Here is a 15,626-nt window from a genome sequence, read left to right on the forward strand (position 1 = left end):
TTGATAAAATATATAGAGTTGGCTTTGACTAATTTACATAAATGGTAAAACCCACTTATGGGTTTAAAGGTTACCTCAAACCTCACTTTTTCCCACTCAACACTGTATTTTTGACATCTCCTCATGTTGTATGTAAATCTAATTCAGTACATTCTGACTGTGGCCTGGGGGGTCAACATATGCATAGACTATGATTTGCTTATCCATTCCCTTAATGATGAAAGAACACTTTCAAAGTCTTTACTGTCACAAGGAAAACTATGGTGAACAGTCTCACGCATGCATCCTTGTGGTTTTGTGTAAGAGTTTCTCTGAGGCACATATCCACCCATGGGGATTGTTGGGTAGATGAACAGTTAATTGCCCTGAGTACTGAGAGATTGCTGCTTGGAATGGCTGCTTAGTTTACACTTCTCCCTAGCCCTTGATGTTCTCTGACTTTGTAATTTTTGCCAATACGATGGATGGATGTAAAGTGGTATCATTGTTGGTTTAATTTGCTTTTCTCTGATTACTAATGAAGTTGAGTATCTCTTCATATACTTGTTAGCCATTAGTGTTTCCTCTTCTATTAATTTTCTTTTCATAGACTTTACCCTTTTTTCTATTGGGTTTCCTGATTTTTTCCTGCTGTGCTGTAGAGGTTTCTGTAGATTTCAACACCAGCCAAGTTTTAGACATTGTACACATCTCGTGGTCCACAGAAGTGTTCAGTGTGTAGATTACGTCCTTTTCTGGGCAGAAATCGCAATGTTAATGCAGTTGAACACTTCACGTTTTCCCCTTATAGCTGGCTCTTTTTAGATCTTGCTTTAAAATCTGTACAGTTGTAAAGTCACAAAGATATTTCCTCCATTTTCTTCTTTTTTTATATGAAATTTATTGTCAAATTGGTTTCCATACCACACCCAGTGCTCATCCCAAAAAATGCCCTCTTCAATACCCATCACCTACCCTCCCCTCCCTCCCAACCCCCTTCACCCCTCAGTTTATTCTCAGTTTTTAAGAGTCTCTTATGCTCTCCCACTCTAACCTCTTTTTTTTTCCTTCCCCTCCCCCATGGGTTTCTGTTAAGTTTCTCAGGATCCACATAAGAGTGAAAACTATCTTTTGCATTCAGGTGTGAAGGAAGGAATCCAATTTTATTTTTCTCATACAGGGAATCAATTTTCCCAACAAAATCTACCACACAATTCAATCTTTCCCAATTGGGTATAATGCCAAGTCTCCTATACATGTAGGACTATTTCTGGAATCTCTGTGATGCTTCATTGATTTATTTATCTGTTCCTAAGACTACACCACACTTAAAAAAGAATTACTGTGACTTAGTAATAGGTTTTAGTATTCAGTAAAATGAATCCTACTACTATTCCTGTTTTTTTTTTTCAAAATTACCTTACATATTCATGCCTTTTATATTTCTGTATATGTTTTAGAATCAGTTTTTCAAATTCCTCAAAAAACTCTGCTGGACATTTGAATAGAACTGCATTAAGTCCATGGTTTAATGATGGGGGGAAATTAATATGCTTACAATGTTAAGTTATCCTATTTGTGAACTTGGTGTTTGTCTTAATCTATTCAGGTCTTTTAAAATGGTCTTTATAAGAGCTTTTCTCCATGAAGCTTCAGTGCATTCATTTTTGTGGGGAGGTGTATTTAAGTCCTACATACATTTTTGTTGTTGTTGCTATAATGTTTTAATATCCTGTACAATCCCTGGCACGTAGTGAGTGCTCAGTAAATGGTACTTATTACTGTTGTTGTAGCTATTATAAAAGGGAGAAAATCAGGAAAGTCTTCACCTGCCTTTAAGAGTCTGTCATGATGTTCTGCAAATAATATGGATGTGGAGCCAGACACACCTGTGTTCTGCTTCTGATTCCACCATTAGCTGTGTGACCTTGAACACTTTTTTGAATTTCTGGGCCTCTGCTTTGGCTTTAGGGGGAGTAATGTTCATCCTACCAGTGTTCTCGGTATGGTATGAGCATAAAAGGAGATCATGAACTAGTAACACACACAATGACTGGCATATAGGTGATCAGAAAGGAGTTTCTTTCTCCCCCTAGTGAAGAGGTGAAAAGTTTGTCATGTAGCTGCCTCATTTCCCCATGAAACCATCTCTTTATTTGAAATCCACTTCCAAACTTTGTCTTTTTTGGCCAGATGGACACAGAGAGTGGGCATACATGTTAAGAAAAATTGAAAAGAATAATCTACCTTCCTAGAATCCCCTTTTAGATGACACTTTAGCCTTTCTTTCTTTAGAATATAAACTTGAGGAAAGGAAGCACAGTTAACTCCACATAATCCATCTGACTTCAGGTGGTTTTATCCAAGCCAGTTGTGGTTAGTCCATTTCCCTCCTTAGTGATTGGCTCAGGGATGGGCTGGCCCATGCCAGTCTGGGCCAATGAAACGCCAGGAGGGCCTTGATGAGGGCTTCTGGGAAAAGAAATCCAGTTTTTCTCCTTCATTGTGCTGGGTTTAAAGAGGCTCACTGCCCTGGTTTCTGGTGGCAGGCACATCAGTGAGACGATGTGGGATGGGGATGAAGGATGGGGATGAAGCCCACACTGTGGGATAGGGCAGGGCTGTGGTGTGCAGAGAAATTCTGAATTCTGATGTCAATGTTGAGCTGCTGCCTTGGCAAAGTTGAAGGTCCCTTCCCCCTCAACTCCCTGTTCTGTCATAATACTTAATTTAGTCAATTTAAGTAGTGTCGAGAACTGAATTGTGTCCCCTCAAAATTCATAGGTTGAAACCCTAACCCCAAAGTAGTTGGAGATAAGGCCTTTGAAGAGGTAAAATTGAATGAGATCTTTAAGGGTGGAGCCCTAATCCAACAGGCTGCTTTCCTTGTAATAAAAGGAAGAGACACCAAGAGTTTGTGTGCACAGAGAAAAGACCATGTGAGGACACAGAAAGAAGGTGTCATCTGCAAGCCAAGGCGAGAGGTTCCACCAGAAACCAACCATGCCAGCACCTGGACTTCCAGCCCCCTGAGCTGTGGGAAAGCCAGCCAGTGTGTAGTGTGTTTTGTTATACAGTCCTATCTAACTAACAAAAATAGGAATAGATTTATTTGAAGGCTAAAGCACTACAGAGGATTCAAATCTCAAGTCTTTGGCATGAGTCTGCAAATAATTGATGCTCAAGAAATGTGTGGTAATGAACATGAATGTGAGAATCATTCTGAATTTATAGAGTGCAGAGAATCACACAATTTTGTGTGCTCTCCATTGTTGGAGCTTCTGAATGGCCTTTTGGTACAAGTATAGACTTACTATTAGTGGTATCTTTTAGATGAGGAAAGTGGGGATTAACAAAGGTAAGTGAGGGGCACCTGGGTGGCTCAGTTGGCTAAGCATCCAACTCTTTATATATATATATATATATATATATATATATATATATATATATAAAATTTATTGTCCAATTGGCTTACATACAACATCCAGTGCTCATCCCAAGTGCCCTCCTCAATGCCCATCACCCGCTTTCCACCCTTACTTTGTTCTCTGTATTTAAGAGTCTCTTATGTTTGCTTTCCCCCCTCGCTGTTTGTAACTATTTTATTCCCCCAACCCTTCCCTCATGGTCTTCTGTTAAGTTTCTCAAGATCCACATATGAGTGAAAACATATGATATCTGTCTTTCTCTGACTGACTTATTTAAGCATCCAACCCCTGATTAGATGATCTCATGATCTGTGTCATGTCATGATCTCATGATCCATGAGTTCAAGCCCCGTGTAAGGTTCTGTGCTGACAGTGCAGAGCCTGCTTGGGATTCTCTCTCTCTCCCTCTCTCTCCATCCCTCTCTCATTTGCTCTCTCTCTCTCACTCTCTCTCTATTTTTCTTTTTTTTTTTAATTTTTTTTAACATTTATTTATTTTTGAGACAGAGAGAGAGCATGAACAGGGGAGGGTCAGAGAGAGAGGGAGACACAGAATCTGAAACAGGCTCCAGGCTCTGAGCTGTCAGCACAGAGCCCGACGCGGGGCTCGAACTCACGGACCGCGAGATCGTGACCTGAGCCGAAGTCAGCTGCTTAACCGACTGAGCCACCCAGGCGTCCCACTCTCTCTCTCTTAAATTAAGTGAATAAACATTAAAAAAAAAAACCAAGGGTAAATGATATGCTTGAGTCTGAGTAGATAGATAAGTGGTGTGAATGGGATAAGAACCAAGGATTTTTCACTCCTATTTTGGTACATTTTGTAATAAGCTGGCTCTCCACTAGGCTATGAGAAACTTGAAGGTGCGAACTACATCTTACACATTTTTTGTAGTCATAATTCTCTAGCAAATGATCTGTTTGTTAATGGGTATTAATATGTATTAGAAGGATAAACATGAATAAATGTTATAATCTTGTATCATCAAAGCAGCTCTCACGAAATGGCAGGGGAAATGATACCTCCGTCCAGAGTGTTTTAACGATGTCCAACAGTGGCTGTGTCCCATCTCAAAGGCAATAGTCATGGGTGTGGTTTATTTGTACATCTCTATGTCCAGTTCCAGGCACAGATGTAACAGGCAGTGATGACATTGTAAAGGTCATGCTGCCTACTGAATCCTTTCAGACGGGGAGGAAGGAGTCAAGAAGCAAAGGCAGAAGAGGCAGTTTAGACCTGTCATATTGGGCACCCCTGGGAGCAGTTTGCACTCAACATGTAAATCACGCTCAGGGTCTGTCTGGTTAATACAAAGCCTTTAGTGCCATTTGCTTCTCCATCGGCATACTGATTATGACACATGGTCATTGGGTTTATCAATAACGTGCCCCATAAATCCAGTTAGCATTTTCTTCTGGGTGCCGCACCTTGGGAAGCTGCTTAAGTACCTTGAAGGTCCTTCGCCAGCTCTGGCCTTGAATCTCAAGGAGGGTCTGAGGCACTTCAGACTCTTGACGGAGTATAACAGGGCTGTGATTTGAGCCCTTTCTGGCTGTCTGGAAGCTCTTCCAATGATCTGAAATTTAGATGGGAACCTCTCCTCCCATGAAGTCCTGTCATTCTTAGAAGGAGTCTTGGTGTTACAGGAGTAGTTGTATTTTGTCATTGGCTATTTGGTTTGCTCTGTGTCACTTCCTTTGGGGAACTACCCTTTCCCTGTGTTGCATGGGCTCTGAACTCTGCCCCCTGGCTACAGGGCTGAGTCAGTGGCCCACGCTTTGCAATCTGAGCTCTCTCATGGCAATCTGAATCTTGAACCAAGACACGGGGTGGGAGGTGATTGAAGCAAAGTCATTTATGTTTGAGACTGTTGATGAATTTCTGCTTCTGTCCCTCTGATGAAATTATAAGATCTTTAAAGCATACATCATGAATATGGTAAACACATTGATAATATATATACATTATGAAAGGAGTTACCCCATCTTAATCCCATTTTTGATTAATATATCCATCCATGTCTATATATTAGCATATATATATTTAGCTCTCCCATTCATTTCTATGACCTTTCAAGTATCCTTTCAATAACTAATTCATTCTTTCTTGAATGTGTTAGGATAGGTTTCTATTGCTTGCTTTAAAATCCTCCAAGTGTTACCGATGTAGATAGCACATGATAGTTTGTTCTCTTATTTTTATTTTCCAAATTAAATACCTTTAGAATACCTTTGAATATAGCTTTGTTGAAACTTCTAATACTGATAATGTTGATGAAAAAATTTTCCTCTATTATTAACACCTTAATAGCCTAGAGAAATAGCATTAACAGTTTATGTTCCTGAGCATCCACTGTTTGATAAGTTCAGTGTTAGGAGGCAATATAGAAACCAAAAGCTTGGCCTTTATCTATGTTCAAATCTGGGCTCTCAGTTACTAGCCATGTGACCTTGGGCAAATTACTTAACCTCTCTGAACCTCAGTAATCTCATTCGTAAAATAGAAATAATACTACTTATAGGGATATTATAAAGCTTAAATTAGTTAATACATGTAAAAACATGCCCAGTATATAGTAAATACGTGTTAGCCCATTATTGTTGGGTATTTCAGCTAAAAAAAAGAAATGGCATCTCCTTGAGCTGCCGTAACTTGCCCAAGGCCACACAGGTAGGGCACAGGGGGAGCTGGGATTAAATAAAATCACACTCCTGAGTGCCTTGTCTAGAGTCTGGCACATAGGGTCTCTCTTCACTGAAGCTGCCATCATTCTTCTAAGTGTCTCACGAGCCCAGATTTGACAGGGAAATGTATGAAAACTTCCCCAGGAAAAATTAAAAGCAGAAATTAGGCACCCTTTTCTCTCTCTGCTATCACCTTATGTGCCTTCCTTTCCCTTCTCCCTCCAGAGTGTCTGTCAAGTCCTATTTCAAAGAATCCCTGCTGAGGGTGCTGAGTGATAACTGGTCTATCAGCTGACATTTAAGATGAAGCCTTTCCTTTGTCCGTTTACATTTCCGTGGGAAATTCCTGTGACCCTGGTGGCTTCCTCATCCAAAGCATTTAGGGGGCATTGGTCTCTCCCTCTTGAGAGACTCTGGAGGTGTCCCTTTTGGAAGAGTTGCTCATCTTTGCTGAGGTCTCATTAATTAACATCTTGCCTCAGGAAGGCCAGTATGCCTGAGTAATGCTTTCTACCGTGCGTTACAGAAGACGTACATTTGCTATGCTATGCTATGCTAAGGGGAAGCAAGTATGTCAAGGGCAGGTCCTTACGGAATGAGAACGTTGGAACACATGCACGTGTGTGCATGTGTGTGCACAATTAACAATCTATTTAGTCCCAGGTGGTGCTGTTGGTGCCATGTAGTATTTCATTAACAGCATTATTTAATTGCATTCTCATAGTGGCCTTGAAAGTTTGTTACCATTTTCCAATTTTATGGACTGAGAAATTGGGGCTCTGTAGTGGGCCTCTGCTGTCTCATTCAACATTTCCCCCCTTGTCATTGGCATGCAGCTCAAGTAGATTTGACTTGGGGCTTTTTGTGCCTGAGAACTGGCCAGTCTGAATATCCTATGCTTCTGCCTCTTTTATTGGTTCAGAGGTGGGCATAGGAGGCCAATAAGAACCAGGTATGGAACTTTTGTTGGAGATTTAGGGAATCTGCTCTCTTTTTTTCTTGGCTCAGGTGGCTCAGGCTATAGAATGCGAGCCTATAGGAGACGGGGACACCTTAGCCTATCTGAGAATAAAACCTACACCAAGGAAGGAAGTGAAAGACGAGAGAATAGTTCCAGGTGTTACCATTTGAGCCCCTGCATCCAGACGTGCCTCATGCTAAAATATCCCCGGACTTTTCAGGTGAATCAACAAAGTCATTTCTGCACTTAATCCAGTTTTGATCTGGGCTTTCTGTCACTTGCCGTGAAAAGAATCCTGATAAATATAGGCTCAGAGGGTGTTATGGACTGAGTGTTTGTGTCTCCCATCACAAAGTTCATACATATAATGAAGCCTTAACCCCCACGTGATAGTATTTGGAAGTGGGACCTTTGGCAGGTGATCAGGTTTGGATGAAATCTTGCGAATGGTGTGCCCGTGATGGGATTAGTGTCTTTACAAGAGCAGGAAGAAGCCATAGGTCTTTCTACCTCCACCATCTGAGGATAGAGAGACGACGGCTCTCTGCAAGCCAGGAGAGAGTTCTCACCAAGGAACCAAATTTTACTGCACCTTGATCTTGGACTTCCTGCCTCCAGGAAAAAAAAGGAATTTCTTTTGTTGAAGCCACACAGGTGGTTAGGGCCACTGGAGCTGGCTAATACAGAACCCAAGACTGCCTGGGTCCAAATCTTGTCTTTTTAACCCCCATGCCAACTGTCTGTGCCATTATACTTCCTACCCACCAAAGCACACAAATTTAACATATGGAAAAAGAACCTTTACAGAAAGTGGCCTGAGGGTGGGGCTGCCCCCTCAGTAGGGCTAGAATGAGTCTGGAGACATAAAGCTGAAAGGGTAGTGTGAGGTCATGTCTACTTGGCAGATGGGTCCAAACACTTACAGCAGGTGCAAGCTAATGTTTTCAACCCTGCCATTCTTTTTGTCCCACGGGCTAGAATCCAGCGTAGCTCAGGCTCATCAAGAGAATATAATAAAACACTTTTCTGAGAAAAGGACAGCTTTATTTCTGTCTAAAAGGCCACATTGAGAACCTCACTGGCAACTCTCCTTGCAGGAAAAGAGAAAAAGAATGGAGTGATGAATTAGTTCCTTACAACCCACTGACAGACTGATGGATAAACGCAGTGACAGACCCCAAATTGTATCTTCTGCAAGTCTCCCCCGAAGAAAAAGTCTTTGTCCTTTTAGACACTCCCTGAAAATGGCATGGAGATATGGCTGAAAGCCCCACTGTCTGGGGGACATACATTATTATTACTATAGCTATTTTATCAGAGCCAGGATTCAGGTGTTAAAACCCAAACATGGAGTGATTTGGTGCCACCAAGGCTCAGATAATATTCTTCCTGTGTCTCTCCGGTTTTGATAGCTGGCTGTACTGGCAACAGCTGTGCATCACTGGGGGCTTAATACAATTTAGGGTTACTGTTCTGACTACCTTTCTTTGTGGCCCAAATAAACAATACTTTAATATATATATTATATATACATTATATAATATATAATATATATATAATATATATATATAATACTGCACAGAAGTCCTATTTTTCTGCCTTCAAAATGTTTTTAACTGAAACCCCAGTTTAATTCTGGAAATTCCAATTTAATCCTGGATTCCAATTTAATTTGGTGGAGGATCAAGCACATCTCTACTCTCTGTTATACAGCAAGGAGGGGGATGCAGCGTTTTCCGTGATAAAGATAAATCCTAAACCTTAGAGGAGGGGGTTCTTGACCAGGGCCACACATGGGGAATCACCAGGGAGCTTGGGGAAAAAAAATACCGACACTTGGGACCCTAACCAGAAGACTTGCATTTGCTTGATCACGGGGTGTGGCCTGACTGATGGGATTGCTTTTAAAGTGTCACAGGTGGTTCTCTTGTGCAGCCACAGCCCAGAAGCACTGCCGTAAGCCGATTTCAAAGTTCCTAATTTTCCCCTTAAACAGTTTAAAGTATAGAAAATAAACGGTGTCTATGCCACAGGGATACTGGCTCCACCAAGGGTGCACATTGTGAGACCTTGACAAAGTGCTGGACCTCTGTGAGGTTCCGAAGTTCTCTCCTTTCTATCATTTGGGTTAAAGGAGTGCCTAACCCACAGGGTTGTGTGGTGAAGGTTGACTGAGGTAAGTGCGTAAAATGTGCCTGGCGGAGAGTAACATTTCGTAACTGTTGGCTCTTACGTTCACTATTAATGTTAGGACTGGTTTTCGCAATCTTAGCAGGTGATAGAAACTAGTTTTATTTAAAGGGAGGGAGGGGGAAACTAGCTGACTCAGGTAACCCCACCTAGGGAAGTCCAGGGGTGGGTGTGGCCCCGGGACAACTGGGTCCAAGGGGTCAACCCCGTAGATTCTTTTCCTCTTCTCTCTCATTTCTGCTTCTCCTCTTCTCGGCAGCCTCAGGCCACGGGCCCACTTCTCTGCCAGAAGGAGACGACTATTCAGGCTGACCCGGCACACATTCTGGGACCAGAAAGGAAAAAGGTACCTGTATCACTCATTTCAGGTGGGAAAAATCCTGAGGAAAGATGAAGGTGCATGGGTGTTCTCGTGATGGCTGGATTATCACTGTTACCAGAAGGAGCGTGGGGTGTGAGGAGCTGAGCAGACAAAAACAGTCACGTCTACGACGATGAGAAGTCAGTTCTTATAATAATGACTATGTCCACTGAACAAATATTTGTTAAGTATCTATTATGGGCCAGACGTGGTTCTAGATGCTACTTTGTACAATGAGAAATGGACGTCACATTAAAAAAAAATACTGAGATAGAGTTTATACATGGTAAAGTTCAGTCTTTTTTTTCTTTTGAGATAAAACTCATATACTGTAAAATTCAAACCTTTTTTTTTTTTTTTTTTTTTTAGAGAGAGAGCATGAGCAGGGGAGGCGCAGAGGGGGAGAGACAGACAGACAGAGACTCTTAAGCAGGCTCCACCATGCTAAGCTTGATCAGGTCTTGATCTCATGACCTGGGATCATGACCTGAGCTGAAATCTAGAGTGAGATACTCAACTGACTAAGCCACCTAAGCGCCTCTCAACCTTTTTAAGATATGTCATATTTTATGGCTTTTGGTAGTCTTTTTATGTCTTTTGAAGTCATACCTTATTTTATGTCTTTTGAAGTCAGGAAGTGTTGGTCCTCTGACGTTGTTTTTTTGGGTGAGTTTTGGCAACACATCCAGTGGCGATCAAGTAAGATATAGAACATTTCAGACATCCCTCCAGATTGTCTCTTGTGTCTTTGTAGTCAGTCCCTCTCTACCCCCTGCTTCTGGCAAACACTGATCTGCCTTCCGTCTGGGTAGTATTTCCTTTTCCAGACTATCACTTAAGTGGAATTATACAGCACATGGCATTCTTTCACTTAGTATTTGAGATTCGGAAAGTTGTTGCTTGTATAAATAGTTCTTTAATTTCATTGCTGAGACTTAGTGCATTGTATGGGCATAGCAATTTGTTCACCCATTCATCAGCCTAAAGATATTTAGGTTGTTTCCAAGTTCGGGTCTCTATGAAAAAGTTGCCAGAATATTCTCAGACAGCATTTTGTGTAAACATGCACTTTTACTTCATTTGGTAAATGTCTAGGAGCACAGTTGCTGAATCATATGATAAGTGTCTACTGGACTTTATAAGAAACTTCCAAAATGCTTTCCAAAGTGGCTGTACATATTGCATTCCACTTGAAATGTATAAGTGTTCCGGCTGCTTTACATCCTTGCCAACATCTAGTATTGTCAGTTAAAAAGAAGAAAAGCCTTTCTAATGGGTGGGTAACGGTGTCTTGTGGTTTTAGTTCGTGGCTAATGGCACTGAGCTTCTTTTTGGGTGCTAATTTGCCGTTCCCCTTTTTTTTTTTTTTTTTTTTTTTTTTTTTGGTGAAGTGCTTGTTCATATCTTAGGCCCATTTTTACTGAGTTGTTTCTTATTGAGTTATAAGTGTTCTCTATGTATTCTTGGTGTATGTTTAGATATCAGATATGGATTTTACATGTATTTTCTCCCATTCTGTGGCCTGCCTTTTTATTCTCTTAGCAATGTCTGTTGAAGAGAATCTTAAAATATTGGTCAAGTTAGGTCTGTTAATGTTTGTTACTCATGCATTATGCTTTTGGTATCATACCTAAAATATCTTTGCTTGGGGCACCGGAATGGCTCAGCCCTTTAAGTGTCTGACTCTTGATTTCAGCCCAGGTCCTGATCTCCCAGTTTGTGAGTTCAAGCCCCATGTCCGGCTCCGCGCTGATGGGTTCCACATTGACAAGTGGTACGGAGCCTGCTTGAGGTTCTCTCTCTCTCCGTCTCTGTCTGCCTCTTTCCTGCACATGCTCTCTCTCTTTCTCAAAATTAATTAATTTTAAAAAAAGGTCATTTAAAAATATCTTTGCTTAACCCAAGATTACAGAGATTTTTCTGCCATGTTTTCTTCTAGAAGTTTTATAATTTTAGGTTTTATATTTAGGTCTATGATCCCTTTTGAGATAATTATTGCACATGATGTAGCATATAGGTTGAGATTCATTATTTTGCATACGGGTGTCCAATAATTATTCTAGTACCATTGAATTGCTTTTGTGCCTTTGTGGAAAAGGAGTTGACCATATTTGTGTGGGTCTATTTCTGGATTCCCTATCCTGTTCTATTGATCTATGTGTTTATCTCTTCACCAATACCATTCTAGTTTTAATTACTGTGGCTTTATAGTAAGTCTTGAAATCAGGTACCTTGAGTCCTCCAACTTTGTCCACCTTTGTAAAAATTGCTTTTGCTATGCTAGTTCCTATGCCTTTCGATAAAAATTTTAGAACTAGGTTGTTGATTTCTGCAAAAAAAAAAAAAAAAAATCCTGTTGGGAGTTTGATTGAAGGTGCATTAAATTTACACTTGAGAAGAATCGGCAACTTAACAATGTTGAGTCTTTCAGTCCGTGAGCAGAGTAGATATGTTTCTGTTTACTCAGGTTATCTTTGATTTCTGTCCTTAGCATTTCTAATTTTCAGCATACAGCTCTTGCACTTATTCTGTGTTTTTTTTTTTTTTTTGCTAGGTGTTTCATGTCTTCTGGTGCTATCTCATAAATGCTCATAAGTTTTGAAATTGGGAAGTTCAAGTCTTTGATCTTTGTTCTTTTTTTTCACAAAGTTGTTTCGGCTCTACTGGACTTTTTGCTTTCTCATTTAAATTTTAGTATCAGCTTTCTGAAAAAAATAAAAGTCTCCTGGGATTTGATAGGAATGATGTTGAATCTGTAGACCAATTTGGAGAAAATGACCATAATATTGGGTCTTTCAATTCATGAACATGGAATTCCTCTCCATTTATTTAGATACTTTTAAATGTTTGTCATCAATGTATGGGGCCCAACTCAGTCAGTTGGGCGTCTGACTTCGGCTCTGGTCATTATCTCACTGTTTGTGAGTTTGAGTCCCACGTTGGGCTCTGTGCTGACAGCTCAGAGCCTGGAGCCTGCTTAGGATTCTGTGTCTCCCCCTCTCTCTCCCCCTCCCATGCTCATGCTCTGTTTCTCTCTGTCTCTCAATAATAAATAAATGTTAAAAAATTTTTAAAAATAAATAAATGTTTGTCAGCAATGTATTATAGTTCTCAGTGTATAAGTATTATACTTGGTGACATTTATTCCCAAGTATTTATTCTTTCTGATGCTACTGTGAATGGAACTATCTTAATTTCACTTTCAGATTGTTCATTACTGGCATATAGAATACAATTGATTTTTGTATAGTGAGCTTTGGAGCTTGTGTTGTTGAAGGAATTTGTCCAATTCATCTAAGTGGTTGAATATTTTGGCGTAAAGTTGTGTATAATATTCCCTTATAATCACCTTACTGTCTATAGTATCTGTAGTGCTGTCACCTCTTTGATTCCTGTTACTGAGAAGTTATGTCTTTTCTGTCATTTTTTTCCTCAGTAAGTCTGTCTAGGGTTTATTAGATTTATTGATCTTTTTAGAGAACTACATTTGGGTTTTATTGATTTTTTTTTTTTTCCCTCTTGCTTTTCTGTTTTCAATTTTATTGATCTGCATTTACCTTTAGTATTTCCTTCCTTCTGATTGTCTTGGACCTAATTTCTTTTTTTTTTCTAGTTTCTTAAGGTTTAAGCTTAGACCATGATTTGAGACCTTTCTTATTTTCTAACATAAATATTTAATGATGTAGGTTTCCCTCTAAACACTGTTTTATCTATGTCCCACAAATTTTGATGAGTCACCTTTTATTTTATTTTATTTATTTTTGTATTTTTAAAATATTTTTATTTATTTTTGAGAGAGAGAGAGAGAGAGAGCAAGCCGGGGAGAGGCAGAGAGAGAGGGAGGGAGACACAGAATCTGAAGCAGGCTCCAGGCTCTGAGCTGTCAGCACAGAGCCCGACACAGGGCCTGAACTCATGAACTGCGATATCATGACTTGAGCCGAAGTCAGATGCTTAACCAACTGAGCCACCCAATAATCTTTATTTATTATTATTACTTATTTATTATTATTATTTATATTTAATCTTTATTGTTTTAAATTCCAGTATAATAATTAATATACAGTGCTATATTAGTTTCAAGTATACAGTACAGTGATTGAACAATTCTATGCATTGTTCAGTGCTCATCACAGTAAGTGTACTCTTAATCCCCTACACCAGTTTCACTCATTCGCCCATCCCCCCTGGCAAACACCAGTTTGTTTTCTCTATTTAAGAGTCTGTGTTGTTTGTCTCTTTTTTTTCTTTGTTCATTTCTTTTGTTTCTTAAATTCTATATTTGATCCATTCTATATGTAGATCCATCCATGTTGTTGCAAATGGCAAGACTCATTCTGTTCTATGAATGAGTAATATTTCATTACATCTATATATTTACCACATCGTCTTTATCCATTCATCTATGTACAGACACTTGGATTGCTTCCATAGCTATCTGGCTATTGTGAATAATGCTGCAATAAACACAGGGGTGCATGTATCTTTTCAAATTAATGTTTTTAGTTTCTTTGGGTAAATAATAGTGGAATTTACTGGGTCATATGGTAATTCTATCTTTAATTTTTTGAGGAACCTCCTTACTGTTTTCACAGTGGATACACCAGTTTGCATTCCCACCAACAGTGCATGAGCGTTCCTTTTTCTCCACGTGTTTGCCAAACACTTGTTCTTTCTTGTTGACTCTAGCCATTATGAGAGATGTAAGGTGATATCTCACTGTGGTTTTGATTTGCATTTCCCTGGTGATTGGTGATGTTGAGTATATCTCTCCATGTGTCTGTTAGCCATCTGTATGTCTTCTTTGGAAAAATGTCCTGCTCATGGCTTCTGTCCATTTTTTAATTGTATTTTCTTTTTTGGTGTTGTTTGTGTAAGTTCTTTACATATTTTGGATATTAACCCCTTAACATACGTATCATTTACAAATACCTTTTCTCATTCAGTGGGCTTTTTGTTTTGTTGATGGTTTCTTTAACTGTGAAAAAGCTTTTTATTTTGATGTAATCCCAATAGCAAAACCCAAACTTTTAAAATAAGCAATTAGAGTATTACAATTTATTTGAAAAAAGAGAGACCAAGAGTGTATCTTTGAATATTCAGCCCCTCTAAAAAATTTTAAATAACTTAATATATTAAGAAACAACAGATTACTAGAGTAATCAAATTACTAGAGTAATCAGATTACTTAAGACAGAACAGATTACCAAATGATAATAACAAATAATAACAAATGATAATAACAAGTAAAAACTTGGCAAAATTACTAGCTAGAAATCAAACTGCCCATATTATTTCTTTTTTTAATTTTATTTTTTATTTTTTAAAATTTACATCCAAATTAGTTAGCATATAGTGCAACAATGATTTCAGGAGTAGATTCCTTAATGCCCCCTTTCCATTGAGCCCATCCCCCCTCCCTCAACCCTTCCAGTAACCCTCAGTTTGTTCCCCATATTTATGAGTCTCTTCTGTTTTGTCCCCCTCCCTGTTTTTATATTATTTTTGTTTCCCTTCCCTTAGGTTCATCTGTTCTGTCTCTTAAAGTCCTCATATGAGTGAAGTCATATGATATTTGTCTTTCTCTGACTAATTTCGCTTAGCATGATACCCTCTAGTTCCATCCACATGGTTGCAAATGGCAAGATTTTATTCTTTAAAAAAATTTTTTTTAATTTTTATTTATTTTTGAGACAGAGGGAGACAGAACACAAGTGGGGGAGGGGCAGAGAGAGAGGGAGACACAGAATCTGAAACAGGCTCCAGGCTCTGAGCTGTCAGCACAGAGCCTGATGTGGAGCTTGAACCCACAAACCATGAGATTGTGACCTGAGCCAAAGTCGGACGCTTAACTGACTGAGCCACCCAGGTGCCCCGGCAAGATTTCATTCTTTTTGATTGCTGAGTAATACTTCATTGTATATATATATACCACATTTTCTTTATCCATTCATCCATTGATGGACATTTGGGCTCTTTCCATACTTTGGATATTGTTGATAGTGCTGCTATAAACATGGGG

At 39.5% G+C, this 15,626-nt stretch overlaps 2 long non-coding RNA genes across 5 annotated transcripts in view; one reads left to right on the forward strand and one right to left on the reverse strand.

The window, feature by feature from the left end:
* LOC147573087 (uncharacterized) overlaps positions 1 to 15,626 on the reverse strand; it is a 476,171-nt gene that overhangs the window by 405,193 nt on the left and 55,352 nt on the right. The gene's annotated exons all lie outside the window — the stretch shown is intronic.
* Positions 1 to 15,626, forward strand: part of LOC147573091 (uncharacterized) — a 233,878-nt gene that overhangs the window by 106,528 nt on the left and 111,724 nt on the right. For all 4 annotated transcript variants that reach the window (XR_015245708.1, XR_015245711.1, XR_015245709.1 and 1 more), the window contains one exon: positions 9,503 to 9,589. This is a non-coding gene — a long non-coding RNA (uncharacterized LOC147573091). The remainder of the gene's footprint in view (positions 1 to 9,502; positions 9,590 to 15,626) is intronic.

This window comes from Puma concolor, chromosome E3, assembly GCF_028749965.1.
Source record: "Puma concolor isolate L17-30 chromosome E3, mPumCon1.1.hap2, whole genome shotgun sequence".
NCBI classification, from domain to species: domain Eukaryota; kingdom Metazoa; phylum Chordata; class Mammalia; order Carnivora; family Felidae; genus Puma; species Puma concolor.